Source organism: Bison bison, unplaced genomic scaffold (genome assembly GCF_000754665.1).
Source record: "Bison bison bison isolate TAMUID 2011002044 unplaced genomic scaffold, Bison_UMD1.0 scf7180017864033, whole genome shotgun sequence".
Classification (NCBI taxonomy): Eukaryota; Metazoa; Chordata; class Mammalia; order Artiodactyla; family Bovidae; genus Bison; species Bison bison.
This window is the reverse complement of record NW_011494605.1, coordinates 2,361,395-2,377,061: the sequence shown is the minus strand read 5'-3', so window position 1 is coordinate 2,377,061 and position 15,667 is coordinate 2,361,395. Positions and strand designations below refer to the sequence as shown.

The 15,667-nt window shown below is 40.6% G+C and overlaps 1 protein-coding gene across 1 annotated transcript in view; it reads left to right on the top strand.

The window, feature by feature from the left end:
- Nucleotides 1-15,667, top strand: part of AGBL4 (ATP/GTP binding protein-like 4) — a 1,466,590-nt gene that overhangs the window by 715,436 nt on the left and 735,487 nt on the right. The gene's annotated exons all lie outside the window — the stretch shown is intronic.

Sequence of the window (15,667 nt, the reverse complement as noted above, 5' to 3'; positions counted from 1 at the left end):
GCTGAAACTCCAGTACTTTGGCCACCTCATGCAAAGAGTTGACTCACTGGAAAAGACTCTGATGCTGGGAGGGATTGGGGGCAGGAAGAGAAGGGGATGACAGAGGATGAGATGGCTGGATGCATCGCCAACTCAATGGACATGGGTTTGGGTGAACTCCGGTAGTTTGTGATGGACAGGGAGGCCTGGTGTGCTGCATTCATGGGGTCACAAAGAGTTGGACACAACTGATCAACTGAACTGAACTGAACTGAACTGAAGGCAATGAACTCTGTCAATGATAGAAGATGTTGAAAAGGGAATCCCATCATTGCAGAGTTGGATGTAACTGTTAGATCCAGTTAATATGCTTAGATTTAACTGCTTTTTATTTTGAAACAAAAATATTTTATGAAGCCAGAATGGTTATTTCATGGTTTACTGTGCAATGAAACTCCTTGAGAACTAAGTGCACTGTGTGAGAGCTCTCTAAATTTATTTATATTCCCTCCCCCAGTATACTTTAGCACTTATTTTACTGAACTCTTTGTTCCTGACTGTGAGCTTCTGGAGGATAAGGAACAAGTGTTTCTGTTTGGGGTGATTTTTTTTTTTTTCCTCTGCCCTTTACATTTAGTTTAGACTGGGCAGACAAAGGAACTATAATGGATTATTAGTAATTAGCTGTAAAAGCTACAGTTTGTTTGTGATAGGTCAAGTTCTCCACAACATGCTTTCCATTTATTTAATCTTCACAGCACATCAAATCTATGGCATAGGTAACAATTTTATTTAATGATGACAAACCAGAACCTCTGAAAAGTTCAGTGGTTTCCCTGATTTCACACAGCTTGGAATAAGAGGAGCTGAGATACAAACCTACCTTTTTTATAGCCCCAAAAGCCAGCCCTCTCTGAGGAGAATAACACAGTAGAACAGAGGAGGGTTTTTCTAATACCAAGGCATCATATCTGCTGACGATAGATTTGCTGTATTCTTAGAAGAACCAGTGGATGTTGAGGTGGCTAATATGGTGGGAAGAGGGAAGAAGAGTAGTATTTAACTGAGCACATGCTACATGCTAAGAATTGTGTTAAACTCTGTCATAGATGTTTTCTAGTTTAATCTTCTCTATAATCTTCAGCAATAGCTATTCTTATTCCTCTTTTACTAAGGGAGAATTTGAATCTAAAAGGGGTTAAGCAACTTACTCAAAGCAAGTAGCTGGCAAGCAGTATAGTTAGGCTTCAAATCAAGTGTTCATGATGACAAGGTCCAAGCTCATTCCACTACATAATGGTGGATAGGGATTGGAGAAACAGGGAAGCAGTTTCATACAGGCAAGTGTGACCAGCAAAAGCAAAAGGGAGCAAGGAAGCATATTTCAGTTCTTTAGAGATTCATTTTTTGGTTTCCAAGCTCTGGTTCATTTCATCCTTAATGGGTTCTGGACGTGACAACCAAAGCCTATAGCTATTTGAGAATGTGTCTGGGATGTAATCAAGGTGACCTTCCTGCGTTTAATTTAAAAGAGGACCAGTGATCTTTAATAGTTATATGTGGGCCAGATATTTATTATCCAGCCTTGCTTCATGCTTATCTAGTTAAGTTTTTTTTTTTTTTTCTTTCTTTTCTGGTTGCCTTAAAAAGAAAAACAGAAAAAAAAAAAAAAAAAAAAAAACTAACTCAAATGTTTTGAAGCTACTTTTAAATTAGGAGGCAAGATTCCTTTTCACCCCTTACCTAAACAAAAAATAAATAGTTTCAAGGATTTCAAAGGAAAGTATGGAATTATTGTTAGATTGGCCAATAGAAAACAACCCATCTGTCTTGCTCAGCACTGTGTCAAAGGAGTATTTCTGGAATCTTTGACAGCCAAGCTTTTGTGCTGATTGAATGACCCCCAAGAAAGTGATCAGGAAGAAGTGAATTAAAAACATTGCCCAGAAATTAACTGATTTTTCAGTGTAGTCACTTCCATTAACTCTGCTGGGAATAGTAAATATTCTACTTATTTAAGGACTCTGGGCATGGCTATGTGGTGGGAGGTTTTCTTTTATGTTTATATTGAGTCTGTTGCCCATAGTAACCATGTAGGAATCATTTGTTCAGGTAATCTTTACGTGGGGCATTCATTTCCTTCTTCCATCCCTTTTTTGACAGCTCTCATAAATATCATCATTCAAGGTAAAACCATGGAAAATCCAAAGATTCTAACCTCTCTCCCTTGATGCTCATTTTCTGTGCAACTTTGGCAATGTCACTATCTCAAATCACCAACCTTGACAAGAGAATCAGTTAGGAGAAACTTCAGCCATTCTAAGGCCTTTGAGATGGAACAAGGGATTGAGTCCACTGGGGCTGTTCTCAGGGGCAGTGGCAAGAAGTGGAACTGACAAAGTCAGTTGGAATCCATGTCATGGCATGAGTTTTGTCAAGAAGGCATTCCTACTTTTATTTTTGTTGTATCTCTTTTGATAGCAAAGCCTGAGCTTTGCTTAGATGTTATAAAATGAGGAAAATGAGATGCTTCCCAGTAAGTTAGAACAATAAAAATTGAATTTTTCTAAAGTTAAACTTAAACTGATTGGAAGAGAGATACGGAAAATCAGCTTTAAAAATGCTTTCAGACCCACAAGACTGACTGGTTAAATAATATATTTACAGGAGGACATGTTGACCCACAGCAGCTGATAATCCTGCACATCATAGAAAAGGGAGTTCTGCAGTTTCTGGGAGGGCCTCCAACTCAGAAGCTCTGAGACCTGAGTGCTCTTGTGGTTACAAGCAGAGGTGGGGTCAGGCGTGCGGTGGGAAACTGTTTTAGGAGTTAACCATGGAGGCTAATGGAGGGACCACCCTATTGCAAAGGTTCTAGTGAGTATACAAAGCTCAATCTGATTTATCATCTTTGAATCATCACTTTGAGGCTGTACTGAGGGTGAGCTGACAGGGAGATACCATGAGATAGTATCAAGACTGTTCGACTAGCAAAACAGACTTGAGCCCAGATCTTGACTAGAGCGGCCTCTTCCCCTGCCTAGCTGTATAAACTTGGGCAAACACTTCACCCCTCTGACACTCAGTTTTCTGACTGCCTGCCTAGCCTCACCTTTACCATTCTATGTCCTATTTTGCACTTTATCCTTCAAGGTTGCTGGACTGCTCTTTTTAACACCATATCTTTGCCTGTGCTGCCTTGCCCTGCCATAAGGGTAAAGTGCCACCTCAGCACCCTCTGTTGCTTTCCATCACCTGGAGTTCTGGTGCCTTCTAGGGTTCAGCTCACATTTGCCAGTCTCTTGGCTACCGAATCTAACTGCTTCTACCAGCTGCCTCTGCAGCTAAATCTGCCTTCTCAGCTTTGATCCTAGAAATCAGTGGGCGTTCCTAAGGTCCCACAATGCCTTTTGTAAATGACTGCTTAATTTCTCAGTCTTATCAGATAGCTGAAAGGACGTCATTTGAGGGAGAAAATACATGCAAATAGTACAATTTCAGAGGACAAGAATAGTACTAGTAGGGAGACATGATATAAATATATATATTGTGACATTCCTAATAATTAATACTGTTAAAGAATGAATGAATTCCTGTATAAGACAGTAAACTCCTTATCATTAGAGGTATTCAATCTGAGAATGAATGAGTATTGACTATGGAAATTGGCTTTTTGCCCCAGTAGGAAGATCAGATTAGATGGCCTTTAAGATCTCTTCCAGCAGAAAACAGCAAGGACCTAAGAGACACATAAGAAATTAAGAAAAGGTGGCAATAATACACAGAAGAACTATACAAAAAAGATCTTAGTGATTTGGATAACCACAATAGTGTGGTCACTAACCTAGAGCCAGACATCCTGGAGTGTGAAGTCAAGTGGGCCTTAGGAAGCATTACTATGAGTAAAATTAGTGGAGGTGATGGAATTCCAGCTGAGCTATTTCAAATCCTAAATGATGATGCTGTTAAAGTGCTGCATTCAATATACCTGCAAAATTAGATAACTGAGCAGTGGCCACAGGACTGGAAAAGGTCAGTTTTCATTCCAATCCCAAAGAAAAGCAATGCCAAATAATGTTCAAACTACCATAAAGTTTTGCTCATTTCACATGTTAGCAAGGTACTGCTCAAAATCCTTCAGGCTAGGCTTCCACAGTACATGAACAAAGAATTTCCAGATGTGCAAGCTGGATTTAGAAAAGGCAGAGGATTTTAAACGATGACCATTCTGACTGGTGTGAGGTGATACATAGATTTGATTTGCATTTCTCTAATAATGAGCAATGTTAAGCATCTTTTTATGTGTTTGTTGGCCATCTGTATGTCTTCTTTGGAGAAATATCTGCTTGGGTCTTCTGCCCATTTTTTGATTGAGTTGTTTTTCTGGTATTGAGGTGCATGGGCTGCTTGTATATTTTGGAGATTAATTCTTTGTTAGTTGTTTTGTTTGCAATTATTTTCTCCCATTCTGAGGGTTCTACAAACAATAAATGCTGGAGAGGATGTGGAGAAAAGGGAACCCTCTTGCCCTGTTGGTGGGAATGTAAATTGATACAACCACTATGGAGAACCATATGGAGATTCCTTGAAAAACTAGGACTAGAACTACCATATGACCCAACAATCCCACTACTGGGGATATAGTTTGAGAAAACCATACCTGAAGGAGACGCATGTACCCCAGTGTTCCTTTCTGTACTTTTTACAATAGCTAGGACATGGAACGGAGAAGGCAATGGCACCCCGCTCCAGTACTCTTGCCTGGAAAATCCCATGGACGGAGGAGCCTGGTGGGCTGCAGTCCATGGGGTTGCTGACAGTCGGGCACGACAGAGCGACTTCACTTTCACTTTTCACTTTCATGCATTGGAGAAGGAAATGGCAACCCACTCCAGTGTTCTTGCCTGGAGAATCACAGGGATGGGGGAGCCTGGTGGGCTGCTGTCTATGGTGTTGCACAGAGTCAGACATGACTGAAGCGACTTAGCATAGCATAGGACATGGAAGCAGCCTAGATATTCATCGACAGATGAATGGATACAGAAATTATGGTACATATATACAATGAAATGTTACTCAGCTTTAAAAAAGAATGCATTTGAGTCAGTCCTAATGAGATGGATGAACCTAGAGCCTATTGTACAGAGTGAAGTAAGTCAGAAACATATATTGTATATTAACACATATGTGTGGAATCTAGAAAGATGGTACTGATGAACTATTTGCAGGGCAGCAATGGAGACGCAAACATAGAGAACGGACTTGTGGACACAGTGTGGGAGGGAGAGGGTGGGGCGAATGGAGAGAGTAGCATGGATACATAAACATTACCACGTGGAAAAGAGATAGCCAGTGGGAATTTGCTGTGTGACACAGGGAGTCAGGGTTTCCCTTGTGGCTCAGCTGGTAAAGAATCCGCGGGCAATGTGAGACCTGGGTTCGATCCCTGGGTTGGGAAGATGCCCTAGAGAAGGGAAAGGCTACCCACTCCAGTTTTCTTGCCTGGAGAATTCCATGGACTGTATAATCCATGGTGTCACAAAGAGTCAGACATGACTGAGTGACTTTCACTCACAGGGAGCTCAACCTGGTGCTCTGTGACAACCTAGAGGGGTGGAACAGGGTGGGAAATGGGAAGGAGATTCAATAAGGAGGGTACATATGTATACCTGTGTCTGATTCATGTTGATGCATGGCAGAAACCAACACAACATTGTAAAACAAATATCCTGCAATAAAATTAAAACAAAAAAAAAGGCAGAGGAACGAGAGGTCAAATTGCCAACATCCACTGGATCTTAGAAAAAGGAAGGGAGCTCCAGAAAAACATCTACTTCTGCTTCATTGACTACACTAAAGCCTTTGCCTGTATAGATCACAACAAACTATGGAAAATTATTAAAGAGATGGGAACACCAGACCACCTTACCTGTCTCCTGAGAAACTTGTATGCAGGTCAAGAAGCAACAGTTAGAGCTCAACATGAAACAATAGACTGGTTCAAAATTGGGAAAGGAGTACGTTAAGGCTATGTCTTGTCACCTGGTTTGTTTAACTTATATGCAGAGTACATTATGTGAAATGTGCTAGATGAATCACAAGCTGGAATAAAGATTGCCTGGAGAAATATCAACAGCCTCAGGTATGAGGATGATATCACTCTAATGGCAGAAATCAAAGAGGAACTAAAGAGCCTGTTAATGAAGGTGAAAGAGGAGAGTGAAAAGCTGGCTTAAAATACATGGGGAAAAACTGGAAACAGTGGCAGATTTTATTTTCTTGGGCTCCAAAATCACTGTGGACAGTGAAAACTGCAGTCACACAGTAAAAAGACACTTGCTCCTTGCAAGAATAGCTATGACAAACCTAGACAGTATTAAAAAACAGACACATCACTTTGCCAACAAAGGTCCATATAGTCAAAGCTATGGTTTTTCCAGTATCATGTATGGATGTGAGAGTTGGACCATTCAGGGATTTACCTGGCTCCTAGCTCAGCTGGCATAGAATCCACTTGTAATTCATGGGACACCAGTTCCATTCCTGGGTCAGGAAGTTCCCCTGGAGAAGGGATAGGATACTCACTTCAGTATTCTTGGGCTTTCCTGGTGGCTCAGATGGTAAAGAATCCGCTTGCAATGTGGGAGACCTGGGTTTGATCCCTAGGTTGGAAAGATCTCCTGAGGAAGGCATGGCAACCCGCTCCAGTACTCTTGCCTGGGGAATCCCCATGGACAGAGAAGCTGGGAGGCTACAGTCCATGGCATCACAAAGAGTCAGACATGACTAAGTGACTAAGCACAGCACAGCACAGAACAGACACTAAATAACAGTCGTTCCCTCCCTCTCTGCTTTTTCCTTTCCTGTGCATGGATGCCCAGATGGGTTAAAGGAGGGACAAAAGTCTTTACAAAGTCTAACCAAGGCATATGCTGTACAAATAATGTTTTGCTTTGGCTTTTAATTGTCAACACTGCAGAACCCTGTTAAGAGGGATATTGTATCAGAGGTTTCTATAATGTAGGTGCTTATCCCCAGTGAACAGGTTAAAGACCCAGGGAGAGTCATAAGATTATTGCAAAGGGGTCTCAAATTTAGATGTGGCTAGGTACTCACTATCTGTACACAGACCAACGGTGCCTCTCACAAAGATGTGGATCAAATGGACATAGTTGCTGTTGTGATTAATAAAATGAACATTCATTTGAAAGCTTCATTGTATTGATTGTAACTTTTGCCATTTCATAGTTATTGAATAAAATGGGGAATACTATCATGTGAAAGTTTGAGGAAAGTTTTAACATTTAACAGTTCCTCATCTTTGCAAAAATTCACAACCAGTAGTCTAATTGGGAGAGATTTAAATTCAAACCCTGTCTTTGCCACTCAGCCTTGTACTTATCACATCATATTATAATTTAGTTAGTGTGAGTGTCTCCTTCATCATAGGCTTCTCAGAATCAGGTGTGGCAAAAATATCATATTCATCTCTATGCCTCCAGAGCCTAGAATTTATAGTGGCAAAGAAATAGCAGTAGATATACACCTGCAGAGCTCAGCTGCTGTGTACTGAGTCTACCTGCCATATGGCCTTGGGTAAATTATGTAAGCACCATGAACCTTAGTTTCCTCACAATAAATTTGAGATAATGACACATTATATTGAAAAATAGTTGTGAGGTTGTAGAGCAGTTATATACATACGCATATATAAAACAGGACCAGCAAAGAGTCTGACACACTGCAGATGCTAAAAAAGTGCTGCTGATTTTCCTTTCTCCTTTCTTCAGCATGTGATTAAGGGTAGTTGTGATTTTTTTCATCAAGGAAGTTGCATTTTCATGTTTGCACTTTGGAGTCCCTATCAATGAAATAGTGAATAAGAAGCTTCGGTCGGGAGGAGGAAAGAGTTGGGGAAGCAGGGAGAAGACGGAATAATGGCCACAGAGAGGGAAGTGAAAGAACTATTAATACTTCAGTGATACAAGTAGAGACGAGGAAGCTTGGGCAGAGACAGTGGAGGTGAAGATAGAGAAGAGACAAAACCAGAAAAAGTAATGTTTTAGGATGATGGTTTCAGATAACAGAGTTCCATGGCAGAGAATTATGTTTCATATGGTTTACTTACAAGGAGCACATTATGTCTGGAACTGGGAGAGTAGGGGGACCTCTCTGAAGAGTCCAAATTGATGGAGGTTCTTTCTTGAAGTGTGATATGGAGGAAGCTCCTGCAGAAGACAGCAATAATGGCCCATGAGGAAGAGTCAGAAGCACCATAAACCCTGGGGTACAAAGGGAAATGGTCCTGAGAATGTTTCAGATCCTAACTGAATTTTGCAGTTTGCATACCATCTGCTGTTTTTAGATATAGAAGTGTAATATCAACCAGGAAAAAAAAGTTTGTCTTTGAGGAGTTTCATCTATCTCCTATTGCCCATATAATTGAGACTGCTGAAGTCCTCCTGATAGTGACCATCTGATATGTAAAGGAGGGATATTCAGAAGTTGTTAAAGGGCTTATCCTAAATTAGGTGCCTTTCACCCAGCCCAGACCTACATACTTCTCTTGTTTTCTACTTTGTGTCTCCACTTGAAAAATGATTTTGAAAAGTAGCATACAAACCGATCAATCATGCAAACAAGGCCAAACTCCCACAGAGCACATAAGGAACAGAGCAAAGATTATTTTTGTCTGTCTAGTTAGGATTTGCATATGCTGGAATATTTCTGACAGGTTTCTTGTGGCTCTCCTGAGAGAAAAAACAAAAAAATCATGAATCTACATATAAGTAGATGAGTAAAGTTCAGTGGAGAAAGTGAAGTTCTTCACTTTCTCAAGTTTCTATTACCATAGTTATGTGACACTCAACATACAAAATGGCAGAGATGGTGTCTCTTGCTAATAACTTCAGACAAATGAGAAAAAAAAAAAAGATTCCTCTTTGTCTTGATAGGAAAGAGGCTGAGAATCGCTTTTTCTCAACCTTCAAAAATGTTTTGACAACAAATATATTTGATGCTGCCTTTATCCCTTCCATACCTCTGAAATCTCAAGGCTTTCAGGTTAAGATTCTATGCCAATCTTATTCCAAACAGGAGGCTTATTACTTGTCTCAGACTTCCAGCATATGGTGTCTAATTTAGTCCTCAATATGTCTGGGCATGACGCTACGTGCCAGCAATTTGCCTGATCATGGAGAGCCTTTCTCTAACACAAGCAACTGGACTTCTTCCTCAGTTCCCCTGTCTAGCGCTCTATTTTTCCCTCTGAAAGTGAAAGTGTTAGTCATTCAGTTCTGTCTGACTCTTTGTGACCCCATGGACGGTGTAGCCTGCCAGGACTATCTGATTATGGAATTCTCCAAGCAAGAATGCTGAAGTGTGTAGCCATCCCCTTCTGCAAGGGGGTCTTCCTGACTCAGGGATCAAACCCGGGTCTAGCCCATTTCAGGCAGATTCTTTACCATCTGAGCCACCAAGACTAGGACTAGATAATTCAAGTCTGAATCCCAGCTTGTTTGACTGGAGTACTGATACCAAATTTAGGTCAATCGCATCCCCCAGAGAGGTAGAATCTTCTCTCGGCACTGCCCTGAATGAATTAATTTCCCAGGATATTTACTTCCTGCTTGATTCTAGCCTCACCTGCTACTTGGATCCCACATCCATGCCACTTGCTTACCTCAGTGGGTCCCTGGGACAAATTCTGCTTCACTGAGCCTGACCCCATCTTGGCATTGTGCACTGGATGGTAAGTAGGTAAGTGGGTGATCCCACAACCTCTTTCCCTGCTGTTCTTTGTCTCCTCTCATTATCCATTGGCCATCATCACCGAGTTCTTCCCCAAATAAACTATGAGCCCTGCCATGGGCCAAACACTCTGGACACACCCCTATAATTGTAATTTCACACACTGTACTAAATTTGTATATGTGTCTGTCTCCCCAGCTAGGGGTTTCCCAGATGGCTCAGTAGTAAAGAATCCACCAGCCAGCAGAAGATGTTGGAGATGTGGGTTCAATCCTTGGGTCAGGGAGATCCTTTGGAGGGGGAATGAATACCTGCTCCAGTATTTTTACCAGAAAAATCCCATGGACAGAGGAGCCTGGTGGGCTGCAGTCCATGGGGTCGCAAAGAGTCAGACACAACAGAGTGACTGAGCACTCCTCGGCTAATCTTAAACTCTGAATTGGGGGTCTTATTGATTGCTCTGCTTCCAGGAGGAAAAAACAGAAGCTTAATACATGGTTATTAAACTGAGTTGAATTTAGAAGCTTGATTAAAGGTGCTTAGTGTACAAAGTAAATGAAACCCAAGCTCCTGAGTCTCACATTCAGGTTGAGGACCTGTCTCCTGTGGCTGCTCACTGTGCCAGATGTGATCAGGCTTCTATGTCTAATCTGAGCAGAAAACGTCAGAATACAGAGTTAGAGAGATCCCTGTGAATTACGGAAGACAGAGAGTCCTTTCTAAGGAAGTGTGTACACTGATCTGTCCAGATGTAAAACCTCTTAATTCCCTCAAAGCTTCAAGGCACTTAAGTTTCTGAGATACATTTCAGAACATCACATTAATCAGGCATCAGCATTTTGCTGCCCATCAAGAAAGCAAACCTACAGTACATGTGAATGTAAAGGTACATATTTGATACATATTTTTTACAGCTTATAAATAATTGTAGTAATTATCATATTGTAACACTAGGAGTATATATATATATGGTAATACTAATTGCCACATTGTATTTTATATGTTTACATCATCCCTCATTTTACTAAGGGACAATGTTCAATATAGGTAAAGTGTAGTACATTCTAAGTGTTGAAAATGAATGAATGATGTTTCACACAAAAATAATAAATTTAGGATGTGGGAAAAAATGAGACTGTATCCTTAATTTTATAAAATGATAGAATAATTATTAAAGTTAACTGCTTTTGTCATCCCCTGTTTTAAAAAAATGGAGCCCTACTGCTGCTGCTAAGTCTCTTCCGTCGTGTCCAACTCTGTGCAACCCCATAGACGGCAGCCCACCAGGCTCCCCCGTCCCTGGGATTCTCCAGGCAAGAACATTGGGGTGGGTTGCCATTTCCTTCTCCAATGCATGAAAGTGAAAAGTGAAAGTGAAGTCGCTCAGTCGCGTCCGACTCTTAGCAACCCCATGGACTTCAGCCCACCAGGCTCCTCTGTCCATGGGATTTTCCAGGCAAGAGTACCAGAGTGGGGTGCCATTGCCTTCTCTGACTAGAACATGAATAAAGAAAGGAAAAATATTCACCTTATTAATTGTAACCAAGTTGCCATGAATTAATAGAAAACTCTCTTATAAGTTTCCGAGTCACCAAAAACCAAAGGCAACATTGTAGGCTACATAGTTCTTATTGTCAGAAAGAATGATGTCCCTTATTGTCAGAAAGAAACATACTAATTCTAAGTTTTGTGGGTTTTTTTGTTTGTGTGTTTTTTGTTTTTTAACCTGAGGGAAATTTCTCATATAGGACTTCCTCCAGGGCCAAATTAAGCAACATAATTGTTACCTCAGGGAGTTAGCCTGTGGCAAAAACAAGGATAAATGGTCTTCAGTGATCTGAAGAGATGTGAACCATCTCTGAACTAACAGGTTCCTATAAAGACGGTTTGTTCTCCTTGTCTTGATTTCAGTTCAATTCAGTCACTCAGTCATGTCCGACTCTTTGTGACCACATGGACTGTAGCACACCAGGATTCCCTGTCCATCACAAACTCCTGAGGCTTGCTCAAACTCACATCCATTGAGTTGATGATGCCATCCAACCATCTCATCCTCTGTCGTCCCCTTCTCCTCCCACCTTTAATCTTTTCCAGCATCAGGGTCTTTTTGCCATGAGTCAGTTCTTTGCATCAGGTGGCCAAAGTGTTGGAGCTTCAGCTTCAACATCAGTCTTTCCAATGAATATTCAGGACGTATTTCCTTTAGGACTGACTGGTTTGATCTCCCTGCAGTCCAAGAGACTCTCAAGGGTCTTCTCCAACACCATGTTCAAAAGCATTAATTCTCTGGTGCTCAGCTTTCTTTATGAAACTCTCACATCCATACATGACTACTGGAAAAAACATAGCTTTGACTAAATGGACCTTTGTTGGCAAAGTAATGTCTCTGCTTTTTAATATGCTGCCTAGGTTGGTCAAAACTTTTCTTCTAAGGAGCAAGTGTCTTTTAATTTCATGGCTGCAGTCACCATCTGCAGAGATTTTGGAGCCCAGGAAAATAAAGTCTGTCACTTTTTTTCATGGTTACCCATCTATTTGCCATGGGGTGATGGGACCAGATGCCATGATCTTCGTTTTCTGAATGTTGAACTTTAAGCCAACTTTTTCACTCTCCTCTTTCACCTTCATCAAGAGTCTCTTTAGTTCTTCTTCACTTTCTGCCATAAGGGTGGTGTCATCTGCATATTTGAGGTTATTGATATTTCTCCCGGCAATCTCGATTCCAGCTTGTGCTTCATCCAGTCCAGCATTTCACATGATGTATTCTGCATAGAAGTTAAATTAGCAGGGTGACAATATACAGCCTTGACGTACTCCTTTCCTAATTTGGAATCAGTCTGTTGTTCCATGTCCAGTTCTGTTGCTTCTTCACCTGCATACAGATTTCTCAGGAGACAGGTAGAATGGTCTGATATTCCCATCTCTTTAAGAATGTTTCACAGTTTGTTGTGATCCACACAGTCAAAGGCTTTGGCATAGTCAATAAAGCAGAAGTAGATGTTTTTCTCGTACTCTAGAAAAAAATCTATTGTAAGAGATATTACATTACAAAGTAGTTAACTCTTTACCTGTCTTCCTCACTACACTAACAGCTTCATCCATGGGAGACTGTGTTATATATGATCAGTAAATGACAAAGAGTGAAGGTTTAATATTTTCCTTAAGATAGCAACAGCAATAACAAAAACTACTACTATTTCTATTATCTGTTTATTTTTTTCTGGTTAATAAGTGTGCAAAGCATTTTCACATACAGCATTTCATCTTCATAAAATTCTATAATATTATCATTATTATCCATATTTTACAGATAAAATAAGTACAGAGTTCTGTGCCCCTGTAGATACAACCAGTTGACTTAATTTCCCTCACAACCTTTTTATTTCATATGTGTGTGTGTGTGTGTGTGTGTGTGTGTGTGTTAGTCACTCAGTCTTGTCTGACTCTTTATGACCCCCTGGACTGTAGCCCCACCAGTTGCCTGTCCACAGAATTCTCCAGGCAAGAATACTGGTGCGGGTTTCCATTCCCTTCTCCAGGAGATCTTCTTGACCCAGGGATCGAACCTGAGTCTCCTGCACTGAAGGCAGACTCTTTGGCATCTGAGCCACCAGGGAAGACCTTTATTTCATATGGCTTTGAATAAAAGTAAAATTTATTCTATTCTTTCTCTTTTCCATCAAATTTTGAAATGGTGAGTTCACTGTGGGTGAATAAGAACTGTCTTTGTAACTCAACTGCGTATTTCTTTTTTTTTTCAACTGCATATTTCTATAACTGAAATATTTTCTCAACACGCAAATGAAAAATAAGAGAGACATCTCAGATAGAGTATGATCATCCTATGACAGCAATGAAAAGACTGCTAATAAAAAAAATAGTCATTTTAAAAGCAATTACATGGATTTGATGAAATGTTGTTGCTTTTTTGTTCCTGAGAGACATCTTTCCTGTGTTCGGGGGATGTACTTGGGCCACAAGCTGGACACCATTTGGCAGGGTACTTTGAAACGATAGGTGGAAAATTCATTTTCTAAAGAGGAAAGAGCAATAGCTAGATGGGAGGGAAAGAATATTATGTTTCTATTTCACAGCCCTAGTTGAAACAAAGCAGTGTAAAATAGCATTTCCAGTATAGAAAAGCAATACATTTTCAAATAACTTCAGCAATACAAAGACAAAGAAAAGGGTAGAATTATAGCCAGATAGGACTTGTGGCAGGGCTAACTAGAGTCTATTATGTATTTAAAGAATTTTCTTGGTTCACCTCGTCTTCAGTACTTGTATAAGTTCCTCCAAAGCTATTTCATAAGGGAAGGGGTAGCATTTATATTCATTAAGCCAGCATGAACAATAAGACTTTTGCCTGAGATTTTTAGGAAAATTTTAAAATAATTAGTGCATCTTAGAGTAGTTAGAGATAGGGGATTTTCTAAAATATCTAATAAGGCCTCCTGAGGATACAAAAGCTTATTAAGGCATACAGAAAAACTTGAGGCAGTTTATTAAAAATGCATTTGCACAAATTTCTGAAGTGTGCTGCTACTGTTTGTTGAGGTTGTGAGGTAAAAGCCTCTTGCAATGTGTATGGAAATGGGATACATAAAATCCCCCGTTTAGCAAAACAAGTGACACATGCTCTTCTCAGTATAGTGAAATAATCTTAGGCTTCAGAGTCAGTTTTGTGATCAAATCCTGATGTAACTTAGTAGCTTCATGACCTGCAGCAGATACTCACTTTGTCCACATATAAATTGGGAATCACTTCAGTTCAGTTCAGTCGCTCAGTCATGTCCCAACTCTTCATGACCTCATGGACCACAGCACGCTAGGCCTCCCTCTCCATCGCCAACTCCCAGAGTTTACCCAAACTCATCTCCATTGAGTCAGTGATGCCATCCAACCATCTTATCCTCTGTCATCCCCTTCTCCTCCTGCCTTCAATCTGTCCTAGCATCAGGGAATAATAATACCTAATTCCTAGGGTCTTTTTAAAAAAGAGATTAAATGAGATCATGTGTGCACAGTAATGTTAAGCATAGGGGTCTAGACAAGATAAATACTCAATAAAAAGTAGCTTAGTCTAGACACCTGGCCAGCACAGATTGAATAATGATCTGGATTAAAAAAGGTATCTTGAAACCTAAGGATGAATGGGGTCTCATTGCCAGACATTTGGCTGCCTAATCAATTTGTCTCTTTCACTTCCATCCTGGATATAAATGGAGGTCACTTTTTGCTTAGGAATTATTTGTTGAGCACGTCCTATGTTTTCAGTTCAGTTTAGTCGCTCAGTCGTGTCTGACTCTTTGAGACTCCAAGGACCGCAGCATGCCAGGCCTCACTGTCCATCACCAACTCCCAGAGTCTACACAAACTCACGTCCATTGAGTCAGTGATGCCATCCAACCACCTCATCCTCTGTCGTCCCCTTCCTCCTACCCTCAATCTTTACAAGCATCAGGGTATTTTCAAATGAGTCAGCTCTTTGCATCAGGTGGCCAAAATATTGGAGTTTCAGCTTCAACATCAATCCTTCCAATGAACATCCAGGACTGATCTCCTTTATGATGGACTGGTTGATTCTTGTTGCAGTCCAAGGGACTCTCAAGAGTCTTCTCCAACACCACAGTTCAAAAGCATCAATTCTTTGGCCCTCAGCTTTCTTTATAGTCCAACTCTCACATCCATACATGACTACTACTATGGAAAAACCATAGCCTTGACTAGACAGACCTTTGTTGACAAGTAATGTCTGTGCTTTTGAATATGCTACCTAGGTTGGTCATAGCTTTCCTTCCAAGGAGTAAGGGTCTTTTAATTTCATGGCTGCAGTCACCATCTGCAGTGATTTTGGAGCCCCCCAAAATAAAGTCAGCCACTGTTTCCCCATCTATTTGCCAGGAAGTGATGGGACCAGATGCCATGATCTTCATTT